The 12,969-nt window shown below is 44.5% G+C and overlaps 1 pseudogene; it reads right to left on the bottom strand.

The window, feature by feature from the left end:
* Nucleotides 1-5,688: 5,688 nt before the first annotated feature.
* On the bottom strand, nucleotides 5,689-12,250 carry LOC127160950 (uncharacterized; annotated as a pseudogene).
* Nucleotides 12,251-12,969: the final 719 nt, after the last annotated feature.

The raw sequence follows: 12,969 nt of genomic DNA, 5'->3' as shown, positions 1-12,969 counted from the left end.
CTTGTGTCTGTTTGTGTTGAGGATTGAAAAATCTAGGAGTGAATATGACGAAATAACAAATGTAACTACACGAACAAATTCACTAAAATGAAACAAGAATTTTGTTAAAACAATCACCTTCATCCCTATTTAAGTTTGTTGTTATCGACTTCTCCTTTATCTATCTAACCTCATCCTGAACATCAGTTTGAAGCCACATTCACCAGATCCACATTATAAACATTCCTGTTTTTCTTAGACAAAATATTTTCTTCCTCAACATTACCCACCAATCTCACCAGATGCCATGCAAATCCAGCTGTGTGTTGTAAAAAGGTTCAGTGCACATCCTATGACCTACTGAACTTTTTGGCAAAGTTCACAACACCAGTAGACCCAGCTGCGCCCACAGGTGTATACCATAAATGGTTGGAATAGATACCCTTTTGATCTCTGAACTTTACCTGACACACCCCCCACAAAAGTTAAAAATGCCAGCTCCCCTCAATTAGACTGTAAATGAGTCGCAAACCCCCCAGAAACCATCTTTAGAGTTTTACAACACTGGCTGATCTGATAAGACATGCACTGACGATCGTAGACCCCACTCACCAACCTCTCTGTTTTATTAGGCTGTGTGATACAAGCTTTTTACATTTCGTGTGATGTTGTTAAGTTTAGACGATTAACTACATGCGCGTGAACGTGTGTTTTAACTACCAGTCCGCAAGTCTTATACGGGAAGAAAATCCTCTCTTGTTTTTATTGTGTAGCGTGGAATAAAACATTTGCATTCACCTTGATATTTTAACTACCTACATGTACACGCATAAGTGCATTTCAACTGATATAACAGGCTGTAAGTTCTAAGACTGACAAAAATCAAAGAGTGAATAAATAAATTAAACTAATGAAGTGTGAATAAAAGAAGTTTGTTTGAAAGGAAACTGGTATGATCTTTAAAAATGAAAAACTACTTGTATTAATATTAAAACAGGAAGAATGCTTTCATCAATTAAGAAATGTCATAGATTTATTAACCCTTTAACTGTCACTCCCATTTTGAACACAGACGTCAAAATGCACTATCCAAACTTACATTTTTATAATTCATGATGTACATTTTCCATGGTAATGCAATGTCTCCAACGATTTACAGTTTTGTCATGATTAGTTTAGGATCTATTTGTAATATGGTGAAGTAAACTTAGGCGTCCCGCTGAGGGGACGGGTGACAGTTTAATAAAAGTCTTTTTTTTGAAAAGTTTATTTTGTTTAATTCTTTTATCATACATTTGAATCTTTGCGTTGGCCTCTGCTTATGGTGTTAGGGTTTGTGTTAGAGGGCGGGGTTTGATCGCTGCACCCGTAACTTCATTTTGAGTTAGACAGCAAGGAGAGAGGGTGTATTTTCGCTGAACAGTGTAAGATGTTTGACTCTATTTTTTATGAGGGGCAATAAATCATATTTTGACACAGAAGGTGCCCTATTAACTCTCTCTAATGTTGGTCCTCTTCAATGGCTGTGCGAAGTTACTGGATATTGGCAGGAACTGGAACACGCTGTCATATAAGCCGATCCAGAGCATCCCAAACATGCTCAATGGGTGACATGTCGGGCGAGTATGCTGGCCATGCAAGAACTGGGATGTTTTCAGCTTCCAGGAATTGTGTACAGATCCTTGCAACATGGGGCCGTGCATTATCATGCTGCAACATGATTGATGGTCGTGGATGAATGGCACAACAATGGGCCTCAGGATCTCGTCACGGTATTTCTGTGCATTTAAAATGCCATCAATAAAATGCACCTGTGTTTGTTGTCCATAACATACGCCTGCCCATTCCGTAACCCCACCTACACCATGGGCCACTCGATCCACAACATTGACATCAGCAAACCGCTCACCCACACAACGCCATACACGCTGTCTGCCATCTGCCCTGTACAGCAAAAACCGGGATTCATCCGTGAAGAGAACACCTCTCCAAAGTGCCAGACGCCATCGAATGTGAGCATTTGCCCACTCTCGTCAGTTACGATGACGAACTGCAGTTAGGTCGAGACCCCGATGAGGACCACGAGCATGCAGATGAGCTTCCCTGAGACGGTTTCTGACAGTTTGTGCTGAAATTCTTTGGTTATTCAAACGATTGTTGCAGCAGCTGTCCAGGTGGCTGGTCTCAGACGATCTTGGAGGTGAAGATGCTGGATGTGGAAGTCCTGGGCTGGTGTGGTTACACGTGGTCTGCAGTTGTGAGGCCGGTTGGATGTACTGCCAAATTCTCTGAAACGCCTTTGGAGACAGCTTATGGTAGAGAAATGAACATTCAATTCACGGGCAACAGCTCTGGTGGACATTCCTGCAGTCAGCATGCCAACTGCACACTCCCTCAAAACTTGCGACATCTGTGGCATTGTGCTGTGTGATAAAACTGCACATTTTAGAGTGGCCTTTTATTGTGGCCAGCCTAAGGCACACCTGTGCAATAATCATGCTGTCTAATCAGCATCTTGATATGCCACATTGGATGGATTATCTCGGCAAAGGAGAAGTGCTCACTAACACAGATTTAGACAGATTTGTGAACAATAGAAATCACAGATTTTGTGTACATAGAAAAAGTCTTAGATCTTTGAGTTCAGCTCATGAAAAATGGGGGCAAAAACAAAAGTGTTGCGTTTATAATTTTGGTCAGTGTATATATAGAATAAAAGCAATTTAATCAAAAATACTAAAATACTAAAAAAAAAAATATATTTATTTTGGACATGATGCAAAATATGATGCACAATATAAAAAAAAAATTAAGAAAATGCCATGTAGTTGTAACTATGCCTGTAACTAAATGTTCTGCTCATATAAAACCAGAACACTGCAACAGAAAAAGAAACAGAATACAAATTTGCATTTTTTCCCCTCAAAGACATGTAAGAAAAATATGCACTGAACATTACAAATGTGCTAAAATATTGATTCAAAATTACTGCAAAGTTTAATCTTGTGAAGAATTGCAGTTGGTCCAATGGCATATCTATTTAAAGACTAATAGTGCATTCAAACTGTTCATTCAGTTAAAACTCATAGGTTTGGGCAAACCTTTCTATGGTAACGAAAGAAGAGGACTTGCTTTATGCATTCTGCTTCCACATGGAGTTAATACATCTCACTTCGACATTTTTCAGTTATTTAAAAAAAAAGTGGGTTAATAACGGCGTGGTTCTGTAAGCTGCTATAGAGTTTTGCTATAGCAGACAACAACATTGTGCTGCCGAACATTCATTCAAGTATTAAAATTGTGTTATATTTACAATTATGTCACTTTGTCAAAATACTATTGAGCCCCTGAAAATTGAAGTGCTGTGCTTAAAATGGCTCCAACTCCTAAATGGTAAATGTCATATTTTTGTGGAATCTTGATTGTTTTATTTCAAAAGCACAAAAACTCAGTCAGTGCCCAAATACTTCTGGACCTGACTGTATTTACCAAGTTCAGGATTAAGTTTGAGGATGGTTCTCCAAACTTTTTTTCAAGGTAAGGGGTGGTGCTACCAAAACATGGCGAGCTCACTCTGGTGTTTGCTGTTGTGGTGTGAGGAGCTCTGGGTTACACCTCCATCAACAGTTCTGTGTAGTTTTGTGGTTACTGTTTGCTGATTACTCTATTCATGCTCTATTCTGTACCGACTATTTTCTGTTGTACATCCTAATAAAATGCCTGGAGCGTAGGAGTGGTCTGCTACGTGCTATTGCTTTATTGTTTTTATTTAGGAAGTTAGGGAAGTTCATTTGTAATTTTCTTTTCTTTATAATTTGGTCAAATTTGGGCCCCTCTGAAACTATTGCTCCTTATATTTATTTCATTCTTCTTTAATAAATTTATTTATGGTGTTTTTGGTTGATCTGTTGGGTGTGGTTGCAATCCCATTAACATCACTTGCTTGCATTTCACCCTATTAAAATGGGCTGTAACAATTTATAAATAAAACTACAAGTCAAGCTGCAATTGACTATATGCAGGGGTACGTCCTGGTTTTAGGTAAGCCAGCTCAGTAATCTCTGGTCTACTGTTAAAATCAGCAGTGCTGTAAGAGAGTGAAGTGTAAAATATATCCTGAAAAAAGTATCACAGGATCCAAAAAAATAGTAAGCAGCACAAGTGTTTCCAACATTGATAATAAAAGTATTAAATCAGTATATTAGAATGATTTCTGAAGGATCGTGTGACACTGAAGACTAGATTAATGGCTAATGAAAATTCAGCTTTACATCACAGAAATAAATTAAATTTTAAAGTATATTAAAATAAAAAAACTGTTATTTTGATTTGCAATAATATTTCATAATATTACTTTTTTCTGTATTTTTTATCAAATAAATGGAACTTTGATGAGCATAAGAGACTTAAAAAAACATTAAAAATCTTACTGATTCCAAACTTTTGAGCAGCAGTGTATACACTACAAAATCATAGGTTATTTTATTAAAACCCCCTTTTCACGAGTTCACGCTTACATATAATTAGCCGGAGTATAGTAATGCATATTTGGCGTGCTGTCCGGGGAAGGGCTCCGAGCTCGGGAATGGCCCGAACCCAGAGAACCCCCCTAGGTGTAGTGAGAACTCGGAGTGAGGAGATGGGGTGGTGGAGGGATGCTGATAAACCGTCAAAAGGATAGAGGTAAGTCAGCTGTATTTGAATGCATAGCGTTGATTGACTTGAGTGGACTCCTGTTGTGTTAATTAGGCTAGGTATCTGACGCGCTCCTCCCGAACCTTGTTAATAAAACATCATTTCACGAGTTCACGCTTACGTATAATTAGCTGGAGTATAGTAATGCATATTTGGCGTGCTGTCCGGGGAAGGGCTCAGAGCTCGGGAATGGCCCGAACCCAGAGAACCCCCCAAAAAGCAATAGAGTGGAGGACAGCCGCCGGACTGAAGACTCCCCCAAAATAGGCGCTAAGATCTGGCGGAGGCTGACGATTGAGAAGTCGCCTGATTGGCAGGCCGGAGGAGCCTACATACTCCCGTTTTGAGGCTACGGATGGGTAGGTCCTGCCGCCCGCTGATGTTGGAATGCGTGGTTTGGGGCGCCCAGTCAGGAGGACTCTCGAGACATCCGACGGGAGATCAAGACTCGTGGCATCGGATGGGTGAGCCTCGCTTGTGGGCAGCAAGTATGGAGGCCTGACCAGGAGGGCTCTCACCGGGCAGGCAAGAAGGAAGGAACACCCGCCTGGGAGGGCTCTCGCGGCAACTGCTGGGAGATCAAGACTCCAGGCGTTGCACCAGGCGGGGGGAAGAGACGTGGAGTTAGGCCCATCAGGCGAGGAGTGAGAAAGGCAAACCCGCCTGGGAGGGCTCTCGCAGCAACTGCTGGGAGATCAAGACTCCAGGCGTTGCACCAGGCGGGGGGAAGAGACGTGGAGTTTGGCCCATCAGGCGAGGAGGGAGAAAGGCAAACCCGCCTGGGAGGGATCTCGCAGCAACTGCTGGGAGATCAAGACTCCAGCGTTGCACCAGGTGGGGGGAAGAGACATGGAATTTGGCCGGGAAGGAGAAAGGCGAACCTGCCTGGGAGGGCTCTCACAGCAACTGATGGGAGATCAAGACTCTGGTGTTGGACCAGGTGGGGAAGAGACATGGAGTTTGGCCCGCCGGGAAGAGAGGGAGAAAGGAAAACCCCCTGGGAGGGCTCTCATTGCAACTAATGGGAGCTCAAGACTCCAGGCGTTGCACCAGTCGGGGGGAAGAGATGTGGGGAGGTTACTTTACTTGGCTTGTCGGCCAGTGAGGGTTTGGTGGGCTTCTTTGATGTGGGATTGGTTAGTTCTGATGTAGCTTTGGAAGGCTTCTGACGACCATCTTCCTAGGGTTTGGATCTGCTGTTTGGAGAGGCCTTTCTGGGCTGCTGATGTTGCTGCCCCGATACGAAAAGAGTGGCTGGAGAATTTTTCTGCTGGGATGCCTGACGATTGCAGGACAGATTTGAGGTGTTTTTGGAACCAGAAACGAGTGACAGGTTTTTTGGCTTCGTCTAGGAACAGGGGTTCGTGGGGGGATTTAGCCTGTGAATTTCTGAGGCGGAGGAACTCGAGGACGGACTGATAAGGTTGGATTGGAGAAGGGAGGTTGAAGATGTAGATGACATGGCCTCTTTTGGCTTGGTCTGTATTGGTTTGTTTGATTAAAAAGGAAATTGTTTCATTATCGAGTATTGTTAAATCTGAGATGGTGGGGTTGGTATTTGGATCGAATTTGGAGGAGAAGGTGAGTTCCGAGCATCTGAGGAACCCGAAAAAAGCTAGGATGAACATGGCATCGAGTGTGTGGGCGGCACTGAGAGGCTGATAATCGGTGCGGAGGGTGTGGATACATTTGGTAAGGATGTCTAATGTTATGGGAAGTCTAGGGTCGTTCCGGGTGGGCCGGGATCGTTGGATTCCCCTGATCAGAAGGGAGGTTTGTGAGTTACTTATTCCGGGTGAGGGGGCGCCAAACATCAGCTTGTGGAAGAATTGGATACCGCTCAGGTAGCCCTTGATGGACCCGGCTTGGAGGCCCTTGATGCTGTTGAGAAAGGAGATAAATTAGGTGATTGAGAGTAGGGAAAAATCTCTCATATGTTGTATGAGAGGTGGAAAGCTTTGAAGCATCTCCACGCGGTCACGTATGGTCTCTGGGAGAGACTGCTTGGAGAATGGTGTCGAGGGATGCGTCGAGGAGGGGTTTTAGCGTGTGGTTTATGGGAATATTAATTCTGAATAATGAGGAACTGGAGTTGGGGATTTGTCCGCCTCTGGAGCCAGAAACAAAAAGTGAGATAGAGAGTCAGCGATTTGGTTTTCTGAACCTGGAACATGTTTGGCAACTAAGATGCTTTTGGAAGCCCATTCGTTCCCCCACAGGAAAGCTGCTAACACGAGGGGGTAAAGCTCGAAAAAAGCTGAGGACTGGGGAGAGCCCTGCAGCTGGGGGGGCCACGGAGATGCGAACCAGCGACCTTGGTAAAACCCTCCGAAGCCAGTGGAGGGAGCTGCTTCTGTAAATAGTTGGATGTCAATGGTAGACGAAACGAGGTTGTTATAAAAGAGCCCGTTCCATTGTTTAAGGAACATTATCCAGAGCCTAAGTTCGTTGTGGCATGCGTGAGATCCTAATGAGGTCCTCGAGCCCATGAACTGAGAAGGCGAGTAAGAGGAGGTGCAAAATGAAGGGGCGACCTTGGGGAATGATGTGCATGGCGAAATTTAGGTGCCCAAGCAGAGAGAGGAGCTCGCATTTGGAACAGCTTGGGCTGGTGAGAAGGGTGGAGGAGACGAGGATTATTCGGTCAATCTTTTCTTTAGGCAGGGATACCTGAAATTTAACTGAGTCTAGGTTGATGCCTAGAAACTCAATGGATGTAGCGGAACCCATGTTTTTTTCCTCAGCGATGGGGACCCCGAGCTCGGAAAAAACTTTTTGAATTGTGAGGATATGAGCGGCTGGGATTGCGTCGGGAGGCGAAATGACGAGGAAATCGTCTAGGAGGTGAATAAGGTGAGGAATTGCGTAATTGTTCAATAGGATCCAGCAAACGGCTTCTGATAGCATGTCAAAAATTTTGGGGCTGCTTATGCAACCGAAAGTTAGACGGACGGCGAAGTAGAATTTCTCAAGCCATCGTATCCTGAATAGATGCCATGAGTCTGGATGGATGGGCATCACTTTGAAAGCGGAAGTGATGTCCACTTTTGCGAGCCAGGCCCCTCGGCCTGCAGTTTTAATCAATTCGACTGCTTGGTCTATGTCGTGGTATCTAAAAGAAAATTCGTCGAGTGGGATCAGGCTGTTAATGCTTGGGACCGGGGAATTATGGGGAGATGATAGATCGATGATTAGGCGTTTTTTACCCGAAAATTTCCTTGTGGTCGTTAACCACGTCGGGGAGATTATTGCAGATTTTATTTTGGGAAAGAACGCATTCCACACCGGGGTTAAAACCGTGTCTGAGGCCAGACAAAAGATAATTAGTAAATTCTTTGTCTGGATGGAGAGCAAGTTCAATAGCTAAGTGAGAAATGTTCACGGGAGTCAATAGGTAGTTTTTTGATCTTTCATTCACAGCTTTGTACACTGGACAGATAACACGGGCGTGAGCTCCACCACAGAAGCTGCAGACATGGAGAAAGCGGCAACATTGTCTAGCGCATTTTAGTTTTAGTCTAATCTTTGTGGGAAGCTGTCATCTTAGTTTTTATTAGTTTTAGTCACATTCATACTCTTTTTAGTCTAGTCAAGTTTCAGTTGACTAAAAGTCTGAGCATTTTAGTCTTATTTTAGTCAGAATTATCCATGACTATTTTCGTCTAGTTTTAGTCGACGAAAACTGATGACATTTTAGTCTAGTTTTAGTCGACAAAAACTGATGACATTTAGTGTAGTTTTAGTCAATGAAAATTTTATTGTAGTCTGACAAAAGTAGCTACAGTATTTGGCCAACAAGGGATGCTTAGCAGTGTTAGGTTACTTCCAAAATGTAATACATTATATATTACTAGTTACTGTCTTTTAAAAATAATTAGTTACATTACAATATTACTGTCTCTGTATTGTAATGCCTTACACTACTTTTGAGTTACTTTCACCAAAATATCCACAGAAGTATGACTAGGCATTATAAAATACCAAAATGTAGTTTACTGCAGCTCATTATGCATCCAGTGGAGGGTAATGAGGTAGGTCTATATAGCATAAAATTATAAAATCATATTTAGATAGGCTACCGGTATGTAGGTCTAAATTAACGTTATAGTTTAGGTTAAACACAGATAAGCACAAAATTATTACATTTTGTAATAATGCCGGTAAATAAAGACAAATGTTATAATGTACAAACAATAAACACAATACCTAGCCTTTAGACTATTTTTAACGGTTTTCGGAACAAAACAAGAATAAAATATATAAGTTGCTAAACAAGCCAAAACAAATTAGGCTAATTGAAAGCGAAACTGCAAGCAAACGCGTTGTTCTCACGCAGCCTACCTTTCTCATTCGGCATGAATCCAATTAAATGTGTCCATATTCGCGATGTATTTGAATGCTAAACTATTATTTACTAGTAAACCAAGCTTTGTACTTAATGCGCGTAAAAACATCCTCACATGAGCAAATATGTGTTTGGCCTGACCTCAGGCTGAACGACACGGATTACACTACGCAGTACGCAATATTTGAATTAATCGGTGTATATGTTTGTTGACTGTATGTGTGTGCGTGAGGCGCCGGCGCGATCGAACAGCGGAAACAAACAACAAAAAAATACTCAGTCTTTTTTGTTCATACAGATCATTCGAAATTGCAGCGTGTTTACTTTTATTTCTGTCATCTCCTTTTTCTTTCCGTGAACTTTCGACGAGCGCCCCGCCACACTCTTTTCCTTTCGTTTTGTTAATCTGTTAATTAGGCTATTTAAGTTAAATATATTTTGCGTATTCATTCATTTTATATATATACTATGATTTGATAAAAAACAGATTTTGCTATTTTTAGTTTAACTTATTTTTTTGTTGCGTCCGCCGCATTATTTCTCTTCTCTTCAGCAAAAAGTATACTACTGTAATACTATTACTTTTGTAATCCGGTACTCCCAACACTGATGCTTAGTACACATGGAGTCAGTCAGTCAGGTAACTTAAGTTTGTTGTCGTCTTCTAAATAATGCCGCGAGTGGGGCTTGAGGAAGTGATGTCGCCTGTGTCTGCGCAGTACGACCTGATGCAGCCCACTTCAGAAATACTGCGAAATAATAATAATAACGCGACTAAACAAAACGAAATAACGTTATAACGTTTCGTTTCGTCTCGTTTTGGTCAACGAAAATGAAGAGACATTTTAGCATAGTTTTTATTTTGTAAACCACATTTAGTCTCGTTTTTATTCGTCAACGATATTGCATTATACATTTAATTATTGTCATCGTCACATGACCAGCATTTACGTTGCGTCTCGTCTCGTTTTCGTCACGTGATAAAGGTTCGTTGACGACCATATTTAGTTATAATTTTCCTTGACGAAAGCAACACTACGTATGTGTAGAAATGCCCTCCTCCGTAGGACAACGCAAGCTCAGCTATGATCGACAAATAATCATTGAGCTCGCGTCGCCTATGGGGGAAGGCTGAACAGATGATTTCGGTGAAACGACTAAATGCGATGGAAAACTAAGGAAATGAAAGCAGACGTGATGAATGAGGATTTTAATCTTTTAGAGTGACAGAAAAATCCCCGCAGTCTATTTGGCGATTTGAGCCGGCGGTAGGCAGGAGGGAGAGGAGAGAGGAAAGATCGACATCCGCACCTGCTAGTATTTGCGCTCGGATGTTGTGGGCCACTTGGGGAGGCTCCGAGGCGATGGCATTTGGTGGGACGGGCATTGGTGTTGCAGTGAAGAGCGAGTATTGTGGTTTCGTTTGGAGGAGGGAGCTGAAGGAAGCTGGCGGTGGGGCTGTATTTGGCAGCGCCTGTGGCAAAGCGCTCGCTTGGGCTGCGAGCCCCGAGCTAGCGGGAGCGGGAGGCGGAGCTGTGAATGGCGGCTAGTGCGGCCGAGCACTCGCTTGGGCTGCGAGCCCCGAGCTAGCGGGAGCGGGAGGCGGAGCTGTGAATAGTGGCCAGTGCGGCCAAGCGCTCGCGTAGTCTGCGAGCTCCGAGTTAACGGGCGCGGGTGGCGGGGCTGTGTGTGACAGCCAGTGCGACCAGGCGCTCGCTTGAGCTGCAAGCTCCGAGTTGGACGTGGCAGGTGGAGGAGCAGAGTAGCCTGTGTGGCCAAGCGCTTGCTTGGGCTGTGAGCTCAGAGCTAAAGGAGACTGGCGGCGGGGCTGAGATTGGCGGAGGAAGCAGCCAATTGCTCACTTGGGCTGCAGGCCCGGCTGGGGTTCTCGCCGGAGGAGGCGAGGGTAGGCCCAGGCTTCTTGGGCGACGCGTGGCAGTTCGGGCCGAGCGGCGGCCGCGAGATGGGGCCTGGGGCTCGATTGGCGCGACATGCGGGGGAGAGTCGGAATCGTCTTCAGACGTAGAAGTTTGTCTTTGTGACATAATAGCAGACGGGCGAACCAGATGCTGATAAACCGTCAAAAGGATAGAGGTAAGTCAGCTGTATTTGAATGCATAGCGTTGATTGACTTGAGTGGACTCCTGTTGTGTTAATTAGGCTAGGTATCTGACGCGCTCCTCCCGAACCTTGTTAATACAACATCATTTTTTAGTGTTTGGGTAGTTTTTGTGTAACCCAGCTCCTGAGACAGTACAGTCACAACAACCCTGTGGTTGTAATGAGTGTGGATATTTTGCATCCTATTCAGGTAGTTCTCAGTGCCCCTGACTTGCATTTTTTTGGTAAAACATCGGTTCCCCCGTAGTCAGTCACATTCAATGTTACATCGACTGACGTCATTAGGGTCTCACTTGGGAGCCCATCACCTCTGAGATTAAGAAGAAAAGGCCAATGAACACTGGCGAGTGGAATTTGCATGCCAAGCCACTCCTCTGTACATACGGGTATATAAGATGGGGCATGCATCCACTAATTCAGATTTCTGCTTCTGAACCAATCGCACCAAGCATTTCCTTTCTCGGTTTAGAGTTGGATTTGGTCAACATGACGGCGTGCCTCACGGAAGAGCATGCGCAGTCAGTGCTCAGCTGCCTGAACCTCTTCAGGCACAGGACAGCGGTCCCTCTAAAGGTTTTTCTTAGGCTCCTGGGACATATGGCAGCCACAGCCGCAGTTACGCCACTCGGCTTGCTTCATATGAGACCGCTCCAGCACTGGCTCCACAGCCAGATCCCGAGATGGCATGGCACCGTGGCACATTCCGGGTCTGCATTATCCTTCTTTTTCCCGTCGCATGTCCCAACTCTCCCGCCATCTCCTCCTTTGGAGTCAGACGTGGCTAAAATCGCTGTGTGCCGTTCATATCCCCGGAGAGCTGAATCGTGCAGCCGATGCGCTCTCACAACAGCTCACCTTCCCCAGGCGGTCCTGGATTCTACAACCTCTGCATAGAGCCTGTTTCCTCCCGTGTGTTAAGGTAAAATCAGGTCATTTGCAGGAGGAGAGCTCGGTGATGGCTTACTTCGCCATTCCATTACGGATCCGTGTACTTTTTCCCAGTTGTTCCCCATGGTGAACTCTGGGTACCCCATGCCCTCCAGTTCGAACTAGGTGGAGTAGTTCGCTACTGTGCTGGTAGGAGGTTTCCCTTTTTCCCACTCCAGACATGGCATTATGTCTCAGTAGCCTTGTCCACTGTTTTCCCCTTGCGAATTCCATTTGTCCTATTCTTCGGAGCCAAATGCAGCATCTCTCTGTGAGAAAGTGGCAACATTCACCACATCTTCTCACCATTGGACCTATGGCATGAAGCAGTAGTTTCTCCCTTCTCAAACACAGCTAGTGTTGTGAGAGTACCCCTGGGTGCTTCGACGACGATCTTTGAAGAGCAAAAGAGCAATTCTCTAAAAGAGCTGACACAGATGGATTGTGTGTTTGTAAAATGCCTTTCCTTCCATGTCCTTCTGGTTGCATATCCTACCTCTCCCCTAACAATTGGCGCGATCGTTGTGTTCAATGTTGGGTTGGTCTGTTGGTTCGTTGATGGTTCATGTTCTGAGTACACTCTGCTCACAAGTCACATTTTTTTTTTAAAGAAGCCGCGGGTCACCTCGACTGCTTCCTGTTCTGGTCCTCCTACTTCCGGGTATGAGGCCGCAGCAATGTGCGTCAATGGTGAGCAAAGGAAATAAGTTTAGTTCCGCCAGGTATACCAACTTCTCCTTTCTCATCTCACTCGATGGGGGTCCAGTGAGGGGGTTCTCGGAGATTCCCCAGGCGGGTTGGCATTTGCGGTGCGTCTTGCTCGCAGAACATCACCTCCTGATGTGGGCGCCCTAGACTCCCGTCCAGGGCCTATAAGTCGTTGGCGCTCGTGATAGGCTTAC

Source organism: Labeo rohita, chromosome 1 (assembly GCF_022985175.1).
Source record: "Labeo rohita strain BAU-BD-2019 chromosome 1, IGBB_LRoh.1.0, whole genome shotgun sequence".
NCBI lineage: Eukaryota > Metazoa > Chordata > Actinopteri > Cypriniformes > Cyprinidae > Labeo > Labeo rohita.
Note: the sequence above shows the minus strand (reverse complement) of the source record. Positions and strands in the feature narration are given on the sequence as shown.